We start from the raw sequence: 24,874 nt of genomic DNA on the forward strand, positions 1-24,874 counted from the left end.
AGGATGATGAAGTGATGTCAAAAGTGGTTGTGTGTGTATGTGTGTGTGTGTGTGTGTGTGTGTGTGTGTGTGTGTGTGTGAGAGAGAGAGAGAGAGAGAGAGAGAGTAGGCATGTGCCTGCGTGCGTGTGTGTGTGTGTGTGTGTGTGTGAGAGAGAGAGAGAGTAGGCATGTGCCTGCGTGCGTGTGTGTGTGTATGTGTGTGTGTATGTGTGTGCGTGTGTGTGTGTGTGTGTGTGTGTGTGTGCAGGGTTCGTTTAGGGGTTGTAAGTATAAAAGCTGCCAACGACGTTGCCGCAGTTGGACTACCAGTTCCCGTCAGATTACCGAAGTTAGGCGCTGTCGGGTTGGGCTAGCGCTTGGATGGGTGACCATCCGGTCTGCCGAGCGCTGTTGGCAAGCGGGGTGAGCAAACTGAGGAGCTACTTGATCAGAAAGTAGCGGTTCCGAACTCGTAAACTGACATACAGCAGGGAAAGCGGAGTGCTGACGACATGCCCCTTCATATAGGCATCCAGTGGCGCCTGAGTGCTGGGGATGACACTGAGGGCAAACGGTACCGTTGGGCCTTAGAGGCCTGTTCAGGTGGAGTTTAGTAAGTATAAAAGCAAACAAACGCACTATTTACCAGCTGCAGATTGAAAATGAAAGTAGTGCTGTAACCAAACCTCAAAATATGTTACAACCTGTGTTGACGAACGTAAACCGTTATACTGAATTACGGAGGCCACTTTCAACAATTTCGGAAATTTGATGTCCCGCGGGGTTAGCCGAACGGTCTAAGGGCGCTACAGTCATGGACTGTGCGGCTGGTCCCGGCGGAGGTTCGAGTCCTCCCTCGGGCATTGGTGTGTGTGTTTTTCGTTAGGATAATTAGGTTAAGTAGTGTGTAAGCATAGGGACTGATGGCCTTAGCAGTTAAGTCCCATAAGATTTCCCACACATTTGAACATTTCGAAATTTGATCATTTTTCCCCACAACATTGCGTTAAGTTTTGGGGGTCCTTTATCTATTCAAAATAACCCTGAGAAATTCTGCTGATGAGGGTAATTTAGTAGCTCAACAATTTATCCTAAGTTTATGTTTTCGAGAACGTTCTTATACCTTGTGTACTATTAAACGTTGTGTGGCCTTAAATATAGTGAAGGATTTCACAAAGTTATTATTTGGCAAAACTGTCAACGTTTTATTATTCTCCACAAGTTGGGAGCTGTAAAACTGAATATCAGTTTTGTATGTAAACGATGCAAAGTTTTTTTGGGAAACTACTAGGCCAGAGTTCCCTTCCAATGATAACTAAGCGTATCTTCTATGAAACAGATGAGAGTTGTTTTTACCGGTAGAGCATCCATAGCTTCCATGTTGGAAGTTGAGGTTTTAGTTTATTGAGAATGCTAAAACAGGTTACAACGGAAGAACAGCATATAGTTATTAGGTTATGGAGAACACACAATAACATAATTACAAATCTCAGCGCAAGTTATTACCATATAAGGATTTGATCTCAAAGTACCACATCGGACCAAATGAGGAAATGTCTATAGATAATCGTTATTGAACACAGATACATGGTTGAGATTTTTAACATGCCAGTTATTTATTATAAGAAACAGCTGGACAGGCTAATACCATCGTTAGTTATCGCAGTACGCTTCAGAGCCTCAGATAATTAGAGATAGCACAGCAGAATTTTTTGGGCCATCGTCTTTGTTAATGAGACATTTCCTATTTGACATTGACTTAGATACCATTTGAAGACTCTTAACACTGTCGATCATATGTTGTGTGGCTCTGTGGTAAGTTGGAAGCTATAGAATAATTTTAGGAGTAATTTAAATAAGCACAAGGAATTAGCGAAATCTTGCATTCTGAAATGTACACATCGCAGAGGATCTTTGGAGTTACCATAACCCGTCGGATGCAGTAAGAGAGTTAAACCACTTAAATTAATAAGGGATTGTACTGATCAGCCTTAGCAATTAGAACAGGCCAGAACACCGTTGCAGAAGCAACGAAATATATCTACCATATTTTCAAGAGCGAAAATACTGGGGAAGTCTTACAGAAGCCCGAAATTTAGCGCGGACATCAATGGTAGATACTTTTAATAGTTGCAACACTGAAACTCGTCTCGAAATTTGACAGAAAATCCAAAGGGATTCAGATCGCATTGAAACACCAGCTGCAACCTACTTTCAATGCCTTCGCTGTGCCATTGCCGTCGTAATCTTACCGACGACAGTGCCACTAAAGAGGAGTTACTAAAGAATGTTTTACGAAATTCTTTCACCAAAGAAGATTCCAGATTCAAACCAAGAACTGCTCCTAACTTGAGATAACTTAGAAGCACATGTTCTCGTTATAGCGAACCAACTCAACTTATTTAATAAAAGCTGGTCCTCGGCTCCAGATTGCATATCAGTTTTATTTCTTTCATACCTACGTTAGCAATAACACACAACAGCTCAATCGACGAATGATCCCCACGTGAAGACTGGAAAGATGCACAGATCGCATCATTAGAAAGCAAATAGGAGCAGTCAGCTGAATTACACATCCGCATCATTGACATCAATCTGCAGTAGGATTTTGGAACATATACTGTGCTCAAACATTGTGAACGACCACAAAGGAAACGATCTATTGACACACAGGGCGGAATCGGAAAATTTTGTTCTCGTGCAACACTATTAGATCTTTACTCTCGCGAAGTAACGAGTGCTACCGTCAGAGGACCTCAAATTCATTCCACAGGTATAAATTTTCAGAAAGTCTTCATATCCAGTTCCTCACAAAAGGCGTCTAATTAAATTGCGTACTTATGGAGTACCGTCTCAGTTGCGCGACTAGATTCGTCATTTCCTCTGAAAAAGGTCACAGTTCATAGTAACTGACGCAGCGTCACCAATAAAACCAAAAGTGACATCCGGCGTTCCCGAATGAAGTGTTGTAGGCCATCTGCTGTTCATAATGCATATATAAATTATTTAGCACCCGTCTTAGCTTTATTGCAAATTATGCTGTAATTTACGTCCACAAAAGTCATATGACGATCGAAACCAATTGCAAAATGATTTAGAAAAGATAATAATATTTTATTAAAAGTGGCAATTAACGCAAAATAATGAAAACTGTAAGGTCATCCACATGTTTTTGAAAAAAGAATCCGTTAGTGTTCTCCTATACGAAAAATCACACAGACAAAGGCTGTCAATTCAACCAATTATCTAGGGATAACTATTACGAAGTACTTAAAATGGAACGATCACACAGATAATGTGTTGGGGAAGACGAATAAAAAGCTGCGTTTTTTGGGTTCAAAGGGCTCTGAGCACTATGGGACTTAACATCTTTGGTAATCAGTCCCCTAGAACTTAGAACTAGTTAAACCTGACTAACCGAAGGACATAACACACATCCATGCCCGAGGCAGGGTTCGAACCTGCGACCGTAGCGGTAGTTCGGTTCCAGAATGTAGCGCCTTGAACCGCACGGCCACCGCAGCCGGCGGCGGTTTGGGACCCTTAGGTGATAGCACTGACGTAGTGCATAGAAAAAGTTCAAATAAAAGAAACAGCAGGTAATTTTGTGTTATTCCGAAATAAGTGAAAGAGTGTCACGCATGTCATACGCGAATTCGGATGATTATCACTGAAACGAAGATGTTTTTAACTGTGGCGAGGCCTTGTCACGAAATTTCAATCCCAAAACTTTTCCCTCCAACGCGAAAATATTTTGTTTACGGTAACCTACAAAGTAAGAAATGATTATCGCAATAAATTAAGAGAAATCGGAGCCCGCACGGGACGATTTCATCCTTCGCTCTTTCTGCGCACTTTTCGAGAGTGGAACGGCAGAGAAATAGAGCGAGAGTGGTTCGGTGCCCTCTGCAGGCACTTATGTGTGAATGCAGAGGAGTGCTGTAGATGTAGATGCATATTAACTCAAGATAGGAATTATAAGCTTTCACCTTCCTATCATGCTTTGCCACGAAATTTCAACACCTAGCAATTCTGTTTTTGAACTGGCAGTCAGTGTCCCAACATACACTCCTGGAAATGGAAAAAAGAACACATTGACACCTGTGTGTCAGACCCACCATACTTGCTCCGGACACTGCGAGAGGGCTATACAAGCAATGATCACACGCACGGCACAGTGGACACACCAGGAACCACGGTGTTGGCCGTCGAATGGCGCTAGCTGCGCAGCATTTGTGCACCGTCGCCGTCAGTGTCAGCCAGTTTGCCGTGGCATACGGAGCTCCATCGCAGTCTTTAACACTGGTAGCATGCCGCGACAGCGTGGACGTGAACCGTATGTGAAGTTGACGGACTTTGAGCGAGGGCGTATAGTGGGCATGCGGGAGGCCGGGTGGACGTACCGCCGAATTGCTCAACACGTGGGGCGTGAGGTCTCCACAGTACATCGATGTTGTCGCCAGTGGTCGGCGGAAGGCGCACGTGTCCGTCGACCTGGGACCGAACCGCAGCGACGCACGGATGCACGCCAAGACCGTAGGATCCTACGCAGTGCCGCAGGGGACCGCACTGCCACTTCCCAGCAAATTAGGGACACTGTTGCTCCTGGGGTATCGGCGAGGACCATTCTCAACCGTCTCCATGAAGCTGGGCTACGGTCCCGCACACCGTTAGGCCGTCTTCCGCTCACGCCTCAACATCGTGCAGCCCGCCTCCAGTGGTGTCGCGACAGGCGTGAATGGAGGGACGAATGGAGACGTGTCGTCTTCAGCGATGAGAGTCGCTTCTGCCTTGGTGCCAATGATGGTCGTATGCGTGTTTGGCGCCGTGCAGGTGAGCACCACAATCAGGACTGCATACGACCGAGGCACACAGGGCCAACACCCGGCATCATGGCGTGGGGAGCGATCTCCTCCACTGGCCGTACACCACTGGTGATCGTCGAGGGGACACTGAATAGTGCACGGTACATCCAATCCGTCATCGAACCCATCGTTCTACCATTCCTAGACCGGCAAGGGAACGTGCTGTTCCAACAGGACAATGCACGTCCGCATGTATCCCGTGCCACCCAACGTGCTCTAGAAGGTGTAAGTCAACTACCCTGGCCAGCAAGATCTCCGGATCTGTCCCACATTGAGCATGTTTAGGACTGGATGAAGCGTCGTCTCACGCGGTCTGCACGTCCAGCACGAACGCTGGTCCAACTGAGGCGCCAGGTGGAAATGGCATGGCAAGCCGTTCCACAGGACTACATCCAGCATCTCTATGATCGTCTCCATGGGAGAATAGCAGCCTGCATTGCTGCGAAAGGTGGATATACACTGTACTAGTGCCGACATTGTGCATGTTATGTTGCCTTTGTCTATGTACCTGTGGTTCTGTCAGTGTGATCATGTGATGTATCTGACCCCAGGAATGTGTCAATAAAGTTTCCCCGTCCTGGGACAATGAATTCACGGTGTTCTTATTTCAATTTCCAGGAGTGTATTACAATTTCTTTTCGTTACTAACACTGAAGGCAAGCCATACATTGTCTTACAAATTAATTAATAATAGGTTCATTCCCTCGGCTACTCCCAATGTTCTGTGAAGTTTGTCTTGGTCATCGGGCGAATGTCGCAGCTGCAGATCCATTCCCTAGTGTTCCCAACGGTGACTCCCTCTGCCACACAACCAGCACGCCCAGTATTTGTCTGAAGAGATCCTGCCAGATGACGCTACAGTGTCTCATAAATGTCAAAGTCTATTCTACCTTTACTGGTTGATGCAGCTAGTGGCCTAGTGGCTAGCTTCGCTATCTCTGGATCACGGGGTCCCGGGTCCGATTCCCGGCCGCCCGGCCGGTCTGGAGATTTTCTCCACCAGGGGACTGAGTCCTTGTGTTGTCCTCAACATTTCACCATCATTCGGGAAAGTGACGTGATTGGACTGTGGAAAGATTAGAAATTTGTACAGGAGCTGATAACCAGGCAGTTGACTTCAACTCAAACCAAATATCAACACCATTCAGTGGTTGACCAGAAAATTGTAAAAACAGAAGCAAGTACGTCTCTAACGCGATGTTAATAGAAGAATATATACAACCTGGCGCATTTTAACTTAAACATGCATTAAGTTTTAATCTTATTATCTGTAGCGTATTGTACAAGAAATAAGTTAAATAATGGTGTTTGCTGAAATGAACTCTGGAATGGGTCGAATCTCAAACAGCTCACTTTAGCAATTGGGGTAGAGAATGAAACGCATACAAAGCTAAGCTCGACATTCGGATTTTTGGTGACACATATGACGATGTAATTGGGAAGGACGTGAGTTGGCTTCCAAATCTATTCACTAAAATGTTTCAAAAAATGCAGCCTATAAGAGATCCAGATTGGTTTTCGGGAGTGGCGCAGCAGAGGATGTGGACCGATGGAATTTTAGAAAGTGTAAATTACATATCGCGATTTGATAAGCGCTCTGTGGTGTATGGTTGAATAGAAAATCTCGGGCTACTTCTTTGAATGACTGCAGGCTTTGGTCGTACGATAGGGGAAAATGAACATTGTAAATTACTAACGAATTCACGACAAAGGCGGAATGGTGCCACGTCGAAGTGTTGCGCAGTCCCCGTGAGAAACGCTGAAAGATATTACTTTTAACACGATAAACAATGTCGTAAGCGTGTTACCTGGTGGATGACTAAAGGCACAATGCGTTAGTGAGTCAAAATCAATTCATTATATTAAAAATCATTTGTAGCTACAACCCACAGTGTTTACATTCTGATGGCTGGGAGATGAAAGACAAATGTGAACAGTTAGGCTTCTCCTACCTGCTCCCAAAAAATTGGAAAACAGCTCTTCATTTATTACACAAATATTTACACGGGAAATATCTTATATCTGCATGGCTACATATAATTATTTACACACAGTCATATATATTTACAAGGAGTAAGCAAGAGGGCAACTCTCAGTCATCAAAGTAAGCATTAAAGATACTTTGAAAAGCATACGTAGTAAATGACTAACAACGCTAGTGCTGAAACAAATGACTACTGTTTAACAGATGGCGAGTGCAGATTCTTGCAGATAAGCTGACAAAGAAGTAAAAAGCAGACCGAGAGATTTTATGTATTTGTCTGTCGGTTGAATGGAAAGAGTTTCTCCATTTGCGGTTTATTCGATTTGATACACGCTCTCGCATTGTCGGCAGTGATGTTGGGAGCTACTGAAGTCGTGCATTTATGTTTTGCCATTGACTGAAGAGCAGTAGATACAGTCTACAGAACAAAAGGTATGCACGCAAACGAGTTACGATTATTGATCTCTTGGTAGTACATAGTTTTCTTACGTGTAGCTCAGTTGGTTGTGAAAATAAAAATTGGCTCTGATATAAGAGCATTTCCAACCGTAGCTGTTGGTGCGCGTAATCCACTTTTATCGAAAAATTAGTTCATTTTCTCACAGTAAAGGGCATGTTTTTAGTCAGTTATTTCCTTAAAATTATGCTCAATGTGTGATCATGTCACTTGTATTGCACACTACAATGTAAGTTTCATGTAACTGAATTATTCTGTGGCTTCACTGTGTGACAATGTGTAACAACGAAAGCTTGGACATTTTTCTTGTGCTCAATTTCATTTGTCTACAAGTTCATCATCTGGTTACACGAGGATATCGTTTATAATGATATTATATAAGTACGATAAAGTTGTCCTCAAACTTAAGACAGGTCTGCAACACGGCAATGTCTCTCACAGCATGATTATGTTGCTGATACTACGATATTACCTTCGCCGACCTCTCAAGTTAGTTCCCCAGACTGTTGCAAGGCGATCTGCAGTATCTGCAGATTCTACACAGAGTACGCGAAAGAACTTGCCCCCTTCTAACAGCCGTGTACCGCAAGTCTCTAGAGGAACGGAAGGTTCCAAATGATTGGAAAAGAGCACAGGTAGTCCCAGTCTTCAAGAAGGGTCGTCGAGCAGATGCGCAAAACTATAGGCCTATATCTCTGACGTCGATCTGTTGTAGAATTTTAGAACATGTTTTTTGCTCGAGTATCATGTCGTTTTTGGAAACCCAGAATCTACTATGTAGGAATCAACATGGATTCCGGAAACAGCGATCGTGTGAGACCCAACTCGCTTTATTTGTTCATGAGACCCAGAAAACATTAGATACAGGCTCCCATGTAGATGCTATTTTTCTTGACTTCCGGAAGGCGTTCGATACAGTTCCGCACTGTCGCCTGATAAACAAATTAAGAGCCTACGGAATATCAAACCAGCTGTGTGGCTGGATTGAAGAGTTTTTAGCAAACAGAACACAGCATGTTGTTATCAATGGAGAGACGTCTACAGACGTTAATGTAACCTCTGGCGTGCCACAGGGGAGTGTTATGGGACCATTGCTTTTCACAATATATATAAATGACCTAGTAGATAGTGTCGGAAGTTCCATGCGGCTTTTCGCGGATGATGCTGTAGTATACAGAGAAGTTGCAGCATTAGAAAATTGTAGCGAAATGCAGGAAGATCTGCAGCAGATAGGCACTTGGTGCAGGGAGTGGCAGCTGTCCCTTAACATAGAAAAATGTAATGTATTACGAAAACATAGAAAGAAGGATCTTTTATTGTATGATTATATGATAGCGGAACAAACACTGGTAGCAGTTACTTCTGTAAAATATCTGGGAGTATGCGTGCGGAACGATTGGAAGTGGAATGATCATATAAAAGTAATTGTTGGTAAGGCGGGTACCAGGTTGAGATTCATTGGGAGTGCTTAGAAAATGTGTTCCATCAACAAAGGAGGTGGCTTACAAAACACTCGTTTGACCTATACTTGAGTATTGCTCATCAGTGTGGGATCCGTACCAGATCGGGTTGACGGAGGAGATAGAGAAGATCCAAAGGGTTATTTGGTAACCGTGATAGCGTTACGAAGATGTTCAATAAACTCAAGTGGCAGACTCTGCAAGAGAGGCGCTCTGCATCGCGGTGTAGCTTGCTCGCCAGGTTTCGACAGGGTGCGTTTCTGGATGAGGTATTGAATATATTGCTTCTCCCTACTTATACCTCCCGAGGAGATAACGAATATAAAATTAGAGATATTAGAGCGCGCACAGAGGCTTTCAGGCAGTCGTTCTTCCCGCGAACCATACGCGATAGGAACAGGAAAGGGAGATAATGACAGTGGCACGTAAAGTGCCCTGCGCCACACACCGTTAGGTGGCTTGCGGAGTATAAATGTAGATGTAGATGTAGATCACGGACTTACAATAGCGCTACAGCTTCTCATTTTTCAATTTCAGATCTCATTGCCTGAGATGGAAGAATGTAAGCGGCAGAAAGAATTTTAAGATCGACTGCGGATCGGAAGGGATATTTTTAAATCTGTCGTATAACAATCACCCAGTGTGCCACATAGCCGTATTGTGTTACTTTTCTCTCTGAAAGATGGTTTCATGCAGCTGTCCTAAACTTCCGTTTCCTAATTTCCTTATCACTTAATGTGTGTAGCCCTGCCTTACATCCTTATTTCCCTCCACCTCCCTTGCTGTTCTTAGATTCTACGAACTGCAGTTTGATTTCTGTACTCGTGGTATATAATTTTCACTCTGTTTATTATTATTACTATTATTATTATTCCTGGTTTTACTATTGTAAGTGGGCTGTTTAGGTATTTTTATTGGTAACGCCACCTCTGTATGAAAATCACTGGCTGTGCTGTGGGCAGTCTGTGTCTGCTTTGCATTGTTGTAATACTCGCCATTGTAGTGTTGGGCAGCGGCAGCTGGATGTGAACAGCTCGTAGCGTTGCGCAGTTGGAGGTGAGCCGCCAGCAGTGGTGGATGTGGGGAGAGAGATGGCGGAGTTTTGAAATTTGTCATGAACTGCTATATTTATATATGATGATATCAAGGTAAATACATTGTTTGTTCTCTATTAATATCTTTCATTTGCTAACTATCCCTATCAGTAGTTAGTGCCTTCCATAGTTTGAATCTTTTATTTAGATGGCAGTAGTGGCGCTCGCTGTATTGCAGTAGCTTTAGTAGCGAAGATTTTTGTGAGGTAAGTGATTTGTGAAAGGTATAGTTTAATGTTAGTCAGGGCCATTCTTTTGTAGGGATTATTGAAAGTCAGATTGCGTTGCGCTAACAAAATATTGTGTGTCAGTTTAAGGACAGTCGTGTATAATTGTTGAAAGGGGACGTTTCATATGGCGACCCTGCCAGGATACATACTGGTACTGCTAATGAGATTTTAATGCAACATTTTGGTTTACTTGAAAATATATTCTGGATTTAAAGTACTTTCTGTGTGACACCAGATGACACAGTGGTTAGTTTATGGGACAGCTACACGATTTATATCACGATGTTACTAATGTGTGACAATTTACATTGTTGCTTTTGCGGAGTATCTGTTTTATATCTGCACAGTTTTTCTGTATTATTCTGGAAAGTAAAACATGTTTTAATAGTAACTTTTGTGATATAGCTACAATGAGACAGCCTTTTCCATAGCACAACAATACGTTACAGCACAGTAATTTCATCATCACAACAATAAGCGTAATAACTAAGATATCTATACGCAAAGCATTTCACTTTTGTTTATCATGAGGTAAGTACATTGGCTTCTGCAGAACTTAGCTTTTGGAGGACGATAACTATGACACTTCCACAGAGATTATCTTACAACAAGATGCACATTTAGCGCTGCAGGACACGCATTTCCGTGATTAATGTTGTACTTAAAACATTTATTTTTAAAGATTTTTGAATTACAAAGAAAGTTTTCCGTGATACATTTCATTCCATTGCTGTAATCTGTAACACCTGAGGGTATAATTACATTAATCCTCAGGGGGGTACACACTTACTTTGTGTACCATGTGTGTGGCAACCACAAGGAACCATAGCTAATATGGTATTTGCTTATACAACTTTACACATCGGTACCATATTTCTCTAACACACAAATTACACAGCTATCTGATCATGTAACTGAGAGATAAACTTTTTTTTATTACATCAGTGACAGATGTTTACGCAATTACACAGTTGGATAACCTCACACTTACGAAATTGTATTTTGTCTGTACTTTGTAAACTGTTCATATTTTTTCGGAATCATTGTGATACTATGAGAGCTTTGAATGATATATTTGGTATGGATTCATGATTTTTAAAGTACGTTTGAGGCAGATGACACTTTTGACATGAGCAGAGAATTTTTTAATTATTGGAGGAAGCTACGACGATTTTGAGATTTGACAGAGGTGTTATGATGTTATTTTTACGACGACGATGTGTATTATGCTGCTGAGGTATGTTTATGATTAATAGGCTGAGGCTATATGAGTTATTTGATTATGCTTCATATTTATAATGACGAAATATTGACGAGTGTCGATGGATACGTATATGTGTAATAAGGTAAGGAGTAATGAATAGTGGGGTAGGGACTCTTGACTTATGGAAAAGGATGTTGGAAACCAAGAATCATACTTTAGAATTATGAAATGTGTGTACATGTGTGAATCATGTGTGAATGTATCACAATGCCATTGAAAATTTTTTGGACACTGTTATATTTACAGGATTTTGATCTACACATTTGTAACACAAATTCTTGACCTGCGAAATATTTTTATATGAGACTGTCACTGTAGCGGAAACTGGTGTCGTAAATATTTCGGTAAGAAAATTAAGTGACCACCTGCACGTAATGCGTCGTGGGCACCCAGCTGTGTCAGACGCCTGGAGAAAAAGCCATTAGCGCGTGCCTTTCAGACCACAGGAAAAAAAAAGGGAGGCCATTATCCTGGCCATTGTCATTCCTTTAGAGAAAGCATCGCAAATCCGACACGCTGATTACTTGGAAACATATCGTACTTTCTGATATTTACTGAAATGCCTAATGAAATGACAAGAAATAGTTTGTCTACACACCTGACTATGACTACTGTCTTTCTAGATGAGAGATTTTTTTACTACTTACGAAATGCCACATGACTATTGAATGATATTTTTATGCTTTGGTTTGCGTAATTGCTTATTTCATTTGACATCTGGTTTCCAGCTGTGTTGCAGCATTGCTTTTATAAAATAAAATGCATTTGCTAATGTGAACACTTTCTGTCAACAGATCTATTAAATAATTATTTTATGACCCACATTCTTCGATAAAGGAGCTCTTGGAAAGGAAAGAACAATAAGAAGGAACTAGTAACAGTAACTGCATACATAATATTCTTTTCAAGTACATGGTAATATTTTTTTACAATAAGTTGTTGTGGTGCACCACTTTAATTACATAGACATTAAGATGTGAATATACATTTCCCTTATCTGCATTGTTGTTTTTACTGTAATATTTTTTCTGCTTGAGCTATGTCATGTTTAGGTATAAGATACCTGCTGTTTGCCAGGCGTAGTGTTACTGAATTTGACTTTGTGTTACTCTGCTAAGCCAATTTTACTACTCATTTATTTTTCATGTTGCTGCACATTGGCTCATATTAGTTGTAATTTTGCATTTTATCTGTTAATTTAGATTTACTGTAGCTTGCTTTGCAATTCTCCAATTTTTTGGTCATTGCTGTTTGTGTTACTTATTTTGTGCGGCTGCATTGCCTCGTCCCTTAGTTTAGCATCTGAGCTCAGTAAATTTAAGTTAGCTTAAGAGTAGGTAGCCTCTAAGAGAATGAGTTTCGATGAATTGGAAGAAATGCATAGAGAAGTTATACGAAAAAAAAGGTACAGAAAACAGGTTTAGGTAGGATTTTCTTGGAAATAAATGTTGAGGTAAGAAATGTGTGAACATATATATACAGAAAGCATGCTTAGATAGAATTTTTTTGGTGGAAACAAAGGATGAAATAAGAGGAAAGATATATAAAGTTTTGGGTTGGACTGCCGTACCAAATGTTACACTGAAAACGAACCCTGTCCTTTCCTATTGGTGTTATCCCACTATGTGTTTGTGTACCCTTGAGTATTTGTTTTCTTCCTGTCTCATGTGTGAAGTTGATGTTTCGAAAGTTATCCTGATCTTTTATGTATGTACTCATGTCATAATTCCACTGATGTATATGTCTATTTCTATTCTTTTGTAACGCCTGTTTTACTACAAATGTTATCTGTATTGTTATGTTCTTTAATGATGTATTTTGTACCTTTGTAATTGTATTCTCATGTTACCAAATTGTAATTGTTACCAGTTCTTCAAATTAAGTAACGTTTCACTGCACACGTTTCTGTTGGTCATAGTACATGGACAATATGTGAGAAGTAGGGACTGTTAGTGTTTGCACATGTGTTAATAATTCAGCAAGGGACTGGATAACAGTATTGCTGGTTCTAAGGACAATTTCAAAAACTTTGTGAGTGCCCAAGTGGTGGTTTATGGACTTGCTATATTATCCGCAAGACTCTTTAACGGTGATTGTGCACCTGCACAGTCACAACAGATGGCTGCTGGCTATCTCTCCAAGGACTACAGTGGGTTTGCATCTTTGATGACCCACCAGTACCATTATCTCTACAAGGACTACAGTGGGTCTGCATCTATGATGACCCACCATGCCATTATTTCTACAAGGACTGCAGTGGGTCTGCACCTCTGGTGGCCCACCAATACCGTAATCTCTACCAGGACTACAGTGGGTCTGCTCTGTGATGACCTACCTACCAATACTCTTCAAAATTTCGACTGACTCTGCTGTGGGTTTGCTCTGTTGTGGCCCATTACCTGTCTGCATGTCGAGAGTCAGCACTGTCTTTCCATTGGAAGGACAACACTACTTCTTCAAGACTGCATGGAAATCCACTACTTCTGTGTGCATTTCTTTTACTGCTCAGACTTTGAGAAACACACTGCTATTCTCCTGTTATGTACGATTCAGACTGTCTTTATGGACTGTGAGACAATTTTAGCTTTTGACCAACATTGTATCAATAAGTGTGTGCATTTGATTTCTTTGTTATTGTAATTATGAAAAATTTTATCAAATCATTATTGGGCACTGCCCAAAAGAATTTGTAAAATTTTTTGTGGGGAGCATGGGGGCTATGTAAGTGGGCTGTTTAGGTTTTTTTATTGGTAACGCCACCTCTGTATGAAAATCACTGGCTGAGCTGTGGGCAGTCTGTGTCTGCTTTGCATTGTTGTAATACTCGCCATTGTAGTGTTGGGCAGCGGCAGCTGGATGTGAACAGCGCGCAGCGTTGCGCAGTTGGAGGTGAGCCGCCAGCAGTGGTGGATGTGGGGAGAGAGATGGCGGAGTTTTGAAATTTGTCATGAACTGCTATATTTATATATGATGATATCAAGGTAAATACATTGTTTGTTCTCTATTAATATCTTTCATTTGCTAACTATCCCTATCAGTAGTTAGTGCCTTCCATAGTTTGAATCTTTTATTTAGCTGGCAGTAGTGGCGCTCGCTGTATTGCAGTAGCTTTAGTAGCGAAGATTTTTGTGAGGTAAGTGATTTGTGAAAGGTATAGTTTAATGTTAGTCAGGGCCATACTTTTGTAGGGATTATTGAAAGTCAGATTGCGTTGCGCTAACAAAATATTGTGTGTCAGTTTAAGGACAGTCGTGTATAATTGTTGAAAGAGGACGTTTCATACTATGTATTTATCTTTCTCGTGCTCTCTCTCGTTTCTATTTGCCTGATGGTTTCCATTATTTGATGAGTCGTGGCAATCTCTCCTCTGACATCCTTTTCGTATGTCCATACTGCATAAGTTGCTTTTCTGTCTCAAAATAAATAATCGAACATATGACTTCATTTTTCTTCCTCACGGCTTCAGTCTGACTTTGTCATGTCTTGTTATTCCTGCAGACCGTCTGCAACAGTTCATTTCATTTTCATCGGACTTTTCATTATCTGGAATTTAACCATAGGTCATAACGCTTTATTTGTCTTTAAGTCAATTTTACTTTGTTTCCTTTACATTCTATAGAGCACATAAAACACCGCTTAATGTTCCAATAGTGACCTTTTCAGCATTTATACTTCAATTAATTTCCTTGCCTTGTACACTGTCTCATGTAAGTTTTACTCCTAGATATCTAATCACTTACCCTCGATAATTTAAGAATTTCAAGTAGTGTACTGCAGTCAAAATTAATATATATATATATATATATATATATATATATATATATATATATATATATATATATATATACCTAAATCTGCAAATATTAAAAATGTGGATTTGACTTGTTCAAGGTTTTTTTTTTCTAGGACATCTCTAGGATCAGTATTGGTTCACAAGCTACATCTTTTCACTAAGTCTCCCAGGTACAGTTTTACCAATCGCTCCATCCTATCGTACGTGATTGGTGTTGGTATTTGGCAACCTTGGCTTATTAAATTGATAGATTGGTAGTTTTCACAGCTGTCAATGACTGCTCTCTTTGGTATTCGGAGTATTACACTCCTCTTGAAATTAGAGGATACTAGGTAAACAGTTTTGCCATTATCGGTCATTCCAAGGATCTTAATAAATTTGAAAGGATTTGGTCAACTATTTGTGTCTTACATCGACTCTGGTTTTTCGGTGCTATGTCAAATTCTTTTTTCAGTGTCCAATCAATAACCTGAACTTCATTCAATGTGTCATTTCTTTTTCCATAATATTGTTTTCGAATATCTGTCCTTTGTATTCCAATCAAATATGTCTGTACCACTTCTCAGTCATGCACTCTTTGGCTGGTACTGAAACGTTGCAAGAGCTCTTTACATTCACACAGCATATTTTTCTTTTTTTTTCCTCCACGGGCTTTTATAATACATCATTGGTGGAGAGCATGTCTGGTTAGACCACTGTCTTCACAATATGATGTCCTTCAGACATACATGTATAATAGTTGTGACTACAATGCGTATGGAAGTTAGGTTTGTTCCAGGTTGGTTCAAGTGGTTCTGAGCACTATGGGACTTACCTTCTCAGGTCATCAGTCCCCTAGAACTTAGAACTACTTAAACCTAACTAACTTAAGGACATTACACACATCCATGCCCGAGGCAGGATTCGAAACTGCAGCCGTAACGGTCTCGGGGTTCCAGACTGTAGCGTCTAGAACTGCATGGCCACTCCGGCCGGCGCTTGCTGCTGGATGTGCGTTCAAACTGCCAAAGTGATTAAGGTGACAGATCACGAAAACTGGGAAATTCCGGTTTAAGTCACGGTCCAGAACAAATTTTCATGACTAGCGACAGCTAACGTCAGTGCATATTCGCAATATGCGAACTGATTTCGTAAAACTCCTACAACATTCCTCTACACACCATCTAACATTTCCATAGTCATGAGAGGCTTCACAGCTATGTATTTCTTTTACCAATTCCTGATTTGCAGTGCTGAATTTTCCGTCATCCTCCTCTTTTAGATGCCTACATTTCTTTTCTCCTGTTCAAATAGTACCATTTTTATTTTTATGGTCTTTAAAATATTATTATATTATATCGTTGTATTTGTATTTTGTTATATTTATTTCTGTATAATTCTGTATTTACTTGCATATCATTTATCGTTTATATTTTCTGCAACAGTGAATTAACTTTTGTGTATTACACTACCTAAGGAGTTATAACATCCATCAGCATTAAAAGAAAGACGTTAACAGAAACTGTGGACCTTACCATAGTTAATCGATGATCATACCCGAGATAAATTCCACAAGAAAATTCCATATTTTAAATAATTTCAGTGAAAGAGATTTTACTGCAAGTTACAGGCATGGCTAGGTATAAATTTCTGTGTTTCGGAGCAATTTGTCAATGAATAAAATACAGAGGTTGGCCAGTGGAGTGTGGGAGGTGGGTGGGGGGGGGGGTGAAGCTACTAATCCCACTGAACGGAGGTGGGTTTAGCGCCCTCCTCCTCACCCCCTTACCCCCTTCCTCGTTGCACAGAGGACCGCCTCGTCAAGAAGCCATTTAGTTAATGTGTTTACCAGTCCGTCCTGAATAATGTTGGTCCCTCGGCCGTAAACTGCGTCTCGCTTAAGGATTAATGAGCGCCGAGAGGCCGTTCCGTTAACGAATCCAGCCGTCCGTGGGCTGTGTTTTCTTTATGTCCGCGTAGTCCAGGTTACAACAAGGACGCAGCGAAAGGCAATCAAAGTTTCCTTCTGTACGTTCTTCCCTTTTGTATTTAAAATGCGTCACGTCGGTACGAAAGGGGAAGTATTGACGGAATTAATAATGGAGGTGAGAATCAGACAAGTTTGTAGCCTATCCACCATGGTATCAGTCTTATCCTTTTAGCAAACTGTAAAGAAATCTATGGATTATTTGGAAATGTATTAAAGTTCAAGGCGAAGAAAGAAAATCAGTAGGTTTTCTGGTGACACTTTTCTGGTGACACTGTAACGCTGTCGGAAGTAGGAATAGGGAAATCATATGAATGTATTGGATTCTTTCAAGCAAAAAAGTATATAAGGTGAACATCATTAAAAGTAGGTTGACGTGAAGGAATTCAGTGTAAGTAAATCTGACTACGCTGATGGTGTTGAGGGAGTTAGATCAGGAAGTGACATGCTGAAAATGTGAGAGCTGATTCACTATCCGAAGAAATACTCAGTGGAACTGCAGCAAAAAGAGCGCTGTTGGCACAGATTGAGTAAAAGTAGAGAAATGTTGACATTAGACATCGTGAAGCAGCAATGAATAGTTAATCCCCCATGACGAAGACATATGTAAGGAATATGCGGAAGCATAGTTGCATTTTTGTAATAAATGGTTTCGTGAGAATATTTAGTATCAATAAAAGTGCTAGGATGGCGTTGTATGAAAATGCTTATGTTGTGTGTAGCCCTATATGGAAGGTATACTTCTACAGTTAACAGTATAGGTGTTTTTGAATCGTAGTGTACCAGAAGAATGCTGAAGACTGCTTGTGTAGATCAAGTATCTATCGAAGTATCTTTAATTCTCCATTCCAACGTTACAAAATGTTAATCTGAGTGTTTTAAAATGAGAAACATACGCTTGCAGATAAATATTCCTGCCAGCACAATCTCTTGGTTGGTCAATAGTGTATTTTACTAACGTTTCAGAATCGGCGTAGGGGGCAATACCACCAAAAACAAATCACAATCGTCGATGATATGATCATGGCAGTCTGTTTCCCATATACTTAAATAAAATTCCCTGTCTATAAAATACCATTACAAACTGTAGAGGAATTACTTGGTGGGGCGTTAGCTGCATGTTCCACATACCTCCACATAAATGCTTTGAAGATCAGTTGGAGGCGCATTGTAGAGGGTACTTCCCGTTGTACGAATTATTAAAGCTTCTTCCCGTACATTGGGGTACGGAATGGGGGAATTACGAACATTTAAACGTCCGTCTGCGTTCTGTAATTACACTAATCTTCTCTTCATGAACCCTACTAGAGCAATACACAGTGTATTGCTAGATTCATCGCTCAAAGTTGGTTATTGTAAACTTTGTAGGCAGGCTTGCGAGACATAGATAATTCAGCAAACGTCGCACAGTTCAGTTGGTTCATCATTTTCCGTGACACACTTCCGTGATTCAAACCAGCTTGCGACTATTCGTGCTGCCCTTGTCTGTATACGTTCGACATCCCCTCTCAGTCCTCTCTGGTACCGCTCATACACATTTGACCTGTATTCTAGGATCAATCGCGTGAGTGTCTTTTAAGCAATCTTCCTGGAAGGCAATGTATTTTTCTAGCATGCTTCTTACGAACCGAAGTCTACCACCCGCTTTACCTACGACCGACCCTATGTGATGGTTCTATTTCATGTCTCTACAAATTCTTATACTAACGTATGTGTATTAGTTGACCGATTCCAGTCCTAACTCGCTGATACTCCAGTCGTGGGATACTAAGACATTCCTTTAAAAATGGATTACGAATTGTTTTTTTATTTTTTATTTATTTATTTATTTATTTATTTATTTATTTATTTGCGGTAGACACTACTCGTAGTCCATTTTAATGTACTTTTAGCCAGACCGCAGTTTCTGAAGGATAAATATTCTCAAAAATTATTCAGTGTTTTCGTTTTGAGATGTGCACAGTTTTACATTTCTCAAAACTTGAAAGAAGGTGCTAATCTTTACACCACTTCGAAATCTTATCAAGCTCTGAATCAGTACTTGTGCAGATTTTTTCACGCAGTAATTTGTTATAAATCATCCCGTCATCTGCGAAAAGTCTGAGATTACCATTATACTATCTGCAAGATCAGTAATATAAAATGTGAACAGCAACATACTTTCCTATGGAACAACTGAAGTTACTTCTACTCATCACCCCAGTAAAATGATGCGACCAGACTAGAAATCATCAATCCAGTCTTTGGTTTCCTTTTATAAATCGTTTGACTACAGCTTCGATAGGAAATGTAGGTCTTGCATTTAAATACTTTTCGTAAGTAAAAAAAAAAAAAAGAAAAAAAATTACATCCACCTGACTGCATTGATCGATGGCTTTTAGGCTGTTGAGTAAGGAAAGTGCAAACTGGGTTGCACATGACAAATGTTTCCGGAATATTTGCTGGATGTTGTAACCTGATATTCGTCATTCTGAACAGTTGTCATGAGGTGAATTTGTTACTAAAACGTGTAAAAATCTAGTTACTCATTTTCCACTCTTACTTTCTTACCTCAACGTAATCACATGAAGAACCCCAACTTTTGTACAAATTTGACGCTAACGATTTGAGAAATCTCGTGTAAGCAAATACAAACTCCATGGAAAGTTCTTTTCCTCGTGAAGCTGGTTAAAAAAGAAAATACTTACTCCATCGTGATCCAATTTCAGATGCTAGAACAAACAAGTGGTCATATTTTCGCAGCCTAGACATCTTCGAAAACGGAACGCCTTGATATTCAGAAAGACAAAAGGTAATGCATGTAGCAGCTTTACTCACATATTATACGTTGAATCATAAGTGGAAAAACTACAGTCTACACAAAACTTTTTACAGGGGTAAGTTCTGCCCCTCTCTGACAGCAACCGCATCATGTGGATTGAGATTCGTAAGAACGTACTTCAGATACTGAAAATAATACCGCTAAAGATACAAAATCGGGGTTTAAAAACTAGCTTACACTCTTCTGTTGTACAACATTGCAAAGTATTAGGTTTTGTGTGACTACCAGTCAACACTTACTTTTACTGGCAGCAAATGTTAAAGTCAAGATAACACGTATTAAAATGAAGTTATCATTGCCATTTCCAACCAAACACATCAAACCTGGTCCCAAGTACTCACCTGAGGAATATAACGACATCGTCATATAGTAACTAACAGCATCAACATCTCATGTTCTCTGAAAGTTATCTGCACAGATACACAAGTCAAAACCGAAGTTCTTGCTGAGGTAAATATCGACGAAACTGTTTTAGAGTTCACAAAAAGAAGTCCTTGCTCTGACTCAAACATATTTAGTTATAGCGTTGTTTGCAAATGATTTCTGTTCGCACGGTTATACGCTCGGCTACAGGATATTTACACACCCATGAGATGTCTTGTTAACTGAATTACCCAGCAGTCCTCGTGATTAAGGGGTGAGAAGGAAATAAACTACAATCGCTTAGTAATGGAGAAGCATGAGGACCAGCCTGTAACACGCCCGGTGGTACAACTGGTGGGGGACCATTAAACTGTTCTCGCTTTGACCGTACGGCGTGTCCACGCCGCCTACCTGATACTCCCACGGCGGTCGTATTATTTTTGCTCCACCCTGCTGCTGGCTCGCCTGAAATTATGTATATAAATATGCAAGCAGGTTTGGGTGAACCACTCAACACAAACACAACACTATCCTACGTCTGGTACAAACAATTATATTCTGAGACGACAAAAAAATCGAAGGTTGCACTGTTTGCACGGTAAGTCGTAAGTACTAATGCCAGTTAAAATTCTTACTAACTTGATGAGAGATCATAATATTCGTTCCCTTATTATTCTACAGTATTCTTGACGATGATAATGTCAGGCGCTATTGTACTTCACGCCGTCACACGTATTTCACAATCTTACTCTCGCCGAACCTTCGGTGATAGATACACAGGCATTGATGATGATTATCTGTCCACAATCATCACTTGGACGAGCTTAAGGGTAACCGTCGCGACGCGGCTGACTGTTCATGATGCGCAAACGCGATGGCCGAACGCATGTTCTCACGCTCGCTACAAGACACTGGCACTTGATTGCCCTCCTTTGTGGTAACTATTTTACTAGTTCACGTCAGTTTTATTCTGGGAGGCCGTACACGAAGCAGATGATGGATTTTGTACGGTACGCCACGCAAACTGGCGGATACTCAAATACGTTAACGACGCCACCGCCCATACTTAAATACTTCTTTACGCACTTATCACTAAATACACTTCCATGTCTCATAGCTTCACAATAACAGTAATTATAGCCACACTTGCCGCTCGAAAAGATACTACCTAACTAAGGTAGTGATATGACAACAGCTTACAAGCTGAGACACCTGTAAGATTGTACAAAGGTTTTATCCAAGAACTTTCTGACTTTCTAGTAGTAGAATGAGATTTTCACTCCGCTGCAGAGTGAAAATCTCATTCTGGAAACATCCCCCAGGCTGTGGCTAAGCCATGTCTCCGCAATATCTTTTCTTTCAGGAGTGCTACTTCTGCAAGGTCCGCAGGAGAGCTTCTGTAAAGTTTGGAAGGTAGGAGACGAGGTACTGGCAGAAGTAAAGCTGTGAGTACCGGGCGTGAGTCGTGTTCGGAAGCTCAGTAGGTAGAGCACTTGCCCGCGAAAAGCAAAGGTCCGAGTTCGAGTCTCGGTCTACAACACAGTTTTAATATTTCTAGTAGTAGTTTATCGTAGTTAGCTAAGCAACGAAGGTTGCCTGTCGACTGTAAAAAACGCAGTTCATTCCTTTCTCAAGAAGGGTCTCGCAACAGATGCACATAACTTTAGTCCTATATCACTGACTTCAATCTGTTGTAAACTTATGGAACACGTTTTATGCTCAAGAATTACGACGTTTTTGGAATAAGAAAATCTCTTATACAAACATCAACACGGATACCACAAGCAGAGGATCTTGAGAAACTCAGATAGATCTTTTTCATGAGGTCCATACAGCGGAAGACATCAGGGCTCAGGTTCATGCCGCGTCCTTTGACTTCAGGAATACATTTCAAACCGTCCCGCACTGATGCCTAGTGAATAAAATACGGGCTCACCGAGTACCGGGCCAGATTCTCGACTGGATTCAATACTCCCCTACAAATATATTTCAACACAAAGCATCGGAAACTTTTAAGACCATTCGCGGACAATGTCATTATGCATATGAAAGTAGCATTGCCAGAAGACAGTGTCGATCTGAAAAATGATCTACAAAAGATTGATAACGGTGTAGTCCATGACAGTTGACCCTAAACGTCAATAAATGTAACTTATTCCGAGTACGCAGGAAAACAAGATCCACTGCTGTTCCACAACACTATTGATGACAAATTACTGGAAGGAATATCTACTGTAAAAAATCTATGGGTACTGTTGTTGTTTTTGTAGTCTTCAGTCCTGAGAGTGGTTTGATGCATCTCTCCATGTTACTCTATCCCGTGCAAGCTTCTTCAACCCCCAGTACTTACGGCAACCTACATCCTTCTGAATCTGCTTAGTGTATTCATCCCTTGGTCTGGCTCTACGATTTCTACCCTACACGCCGCCTACCAATGCTAAATTTGTGATCCCTTGATGCCTCAGAACATGTCCTACCAACCGATCCCTTCTTCTAGTGAAGTTGTGCCACGAACTCCTCTTCTCCCCAATTCTATTCAATGCCACCTCATTATTTATGTCATCTACCCATCTAATCTTCAGCATTCTTCTGTAGCACCACATTTCGAAAGCTTCTATTCTCTTCTTGTCCAAATTATTTATCGTCCATGCTTCACTTCCATACATGGCTACACTACATACAAATTCTTTCAGAAACGACTACCTGATACTTAAATCTATACTCAATGTTAACAAATTTCTCTTTTTCAGAAACGCTTTCCATGCCATTACCAGTCTACATTTTATATCCTCTCTACTTCGACCATCATCAGTTATTTTGCTACCCAAATAGCAAAACTCCTTTATTACTTTAAGTGTCTCATTTCCTAATCTAATTCCCTCAGCATCACCTGACTTAATTCGACTACATTCCATTATCATCGTTTTGCTTTTGTTGATGTTTATCTTATATCCTCATTTCAAGACACTGTCTATTCCGTTCAACTGCTCTTCCAAGTCCACTGTTGTCTCTGACAGAATTACAATATCATCGGCGAACCTCGAAGTTTTTATTTCTTCTCCATGGATTTTAATACCTACTCCAAATTTTTCTTTTCTTTCCTTTACTGCTTGCTCAATATACAGATTGAATAACATCGGGGAGAGGCTAAAACCCTGTCTCTCTTCTTTCCAAACACCTGCTTCCCTCTCATACCCCTCGACTCTTACAACTGCCATCTGCTTTCTGTACAAACTGTAAATTGCCTTTCGCTCCCTCTATTTTACCCCTGCCACTTTCAGAATTTGAAAGAGAGTATTCCAGTCAACATTGTCAAAAGATTTCTCTAAGTCTACAAATGCTAGAAACGTAGGTTTGCCTTCCCTTACTCTTTCTTCTAAGGTAATTCGTAAGGTCAGTATTGCCTCATGTGTTCCAACATTTCTACGGAATCCAAACTGATCTTCCGCGACGTCAGCTTCTACCAGTTTTTCCATTATTGTGTAAAGAATTTGATTTAGTATTTTGGAGCTGTGACTTATTAAACTGATAGTTTGGTAATTTTCACATCTGTCAACACCTGCTTTCTTTGGGATTGGAATTAATATGTTATTCTTCAAGTCAGAGGATATTTCGCCTGTCTCATACATCTTGCTCGCCAGATGGTAGAGTTTTGTCACGACTGGCTCTGCCAAGGCCTTCAGTAGTTGTAATGGAATGTTGTCTACTCCTGATGCCTTGTTCCGAATCAGGTCTTTCAGTGCTCTGTCAAACTCTTCACGCAGTATCGTATCCCCCATTTCATCTTCAGCTACATCCACTTCCATTTCCATAATATTGTCCTCAAGTACATCGCTCTTGTATAGACGTTCTATATACTCCCTCCACCTTTCTGCTTTCCCTTCTTTGCTTAGAACTGGGTTTCCATCTGAGCTCTTGATATTCATACAAGTGGCTCTTTTTTCTCCAAAAGTCTCTTTAATTTTCCTGTAGGCAGTATCAATCTTACGCCTAGTGAAATAAGCCTCTACATCCTTACATTTGTCCTCTAGCCATCCGAGGTTAACCATTTGGCACTTCCTTTGAATCTCATTTTTGAGACGTTTTTATTCCTTTTTGCCCACTTCATTTAATGCATTTTTATATTTTCTACTTTTGTCAATTGATTTCAATATTACTTCTGATACCCAACGATTTCTACTAGCTCTCGTCTTTTTACCTACTTGATCCTCTGCTGCCTTCACTATTTCATCCCTCAAAGCTACCCATTAATCTTCTACTGTATTTCTTCCCCCATTCATGTCAATTTTTCCTTTATGCTCTCCATGAAACTCTGTACAACCTCTGATTTAGTTTATACAGGTCCCAACTCCTTAAATTCCGACCTTTTTGCAGTTTCTTCAGTTTAATCTACAGTTCATAACCAACAGATTGTGGTCAGAGTCCACATTTGCCCCTGGAATTGTCTTACAATTTAAAACCTGGTTCCTATATCTCTGTCTTACCATTATATAATGTATCTGGAACCTTCTAGTATCTCCAGGATTCTTCTATGTATACAATCTTCTTTTGTGATTCTTGAACCAAGTGTCAGCTATGATTAAGTTATGCTCTGTG

The sequence above is a fragment of the Schistocerca americana genome, chromosome 7 (genome assembly GCF_021461395.2).
Source record: "Schistocerca americana isolate TAMUIC-IGC-003095 chromosome 7, iqSchAmer2.1, whole genome shotgun sequence".
NCBI lineage: Eukaryota > Metazoa > Arthropoda > Insecta > Orthoptera > Acrididae > Schistocerca > Schistocerca americana.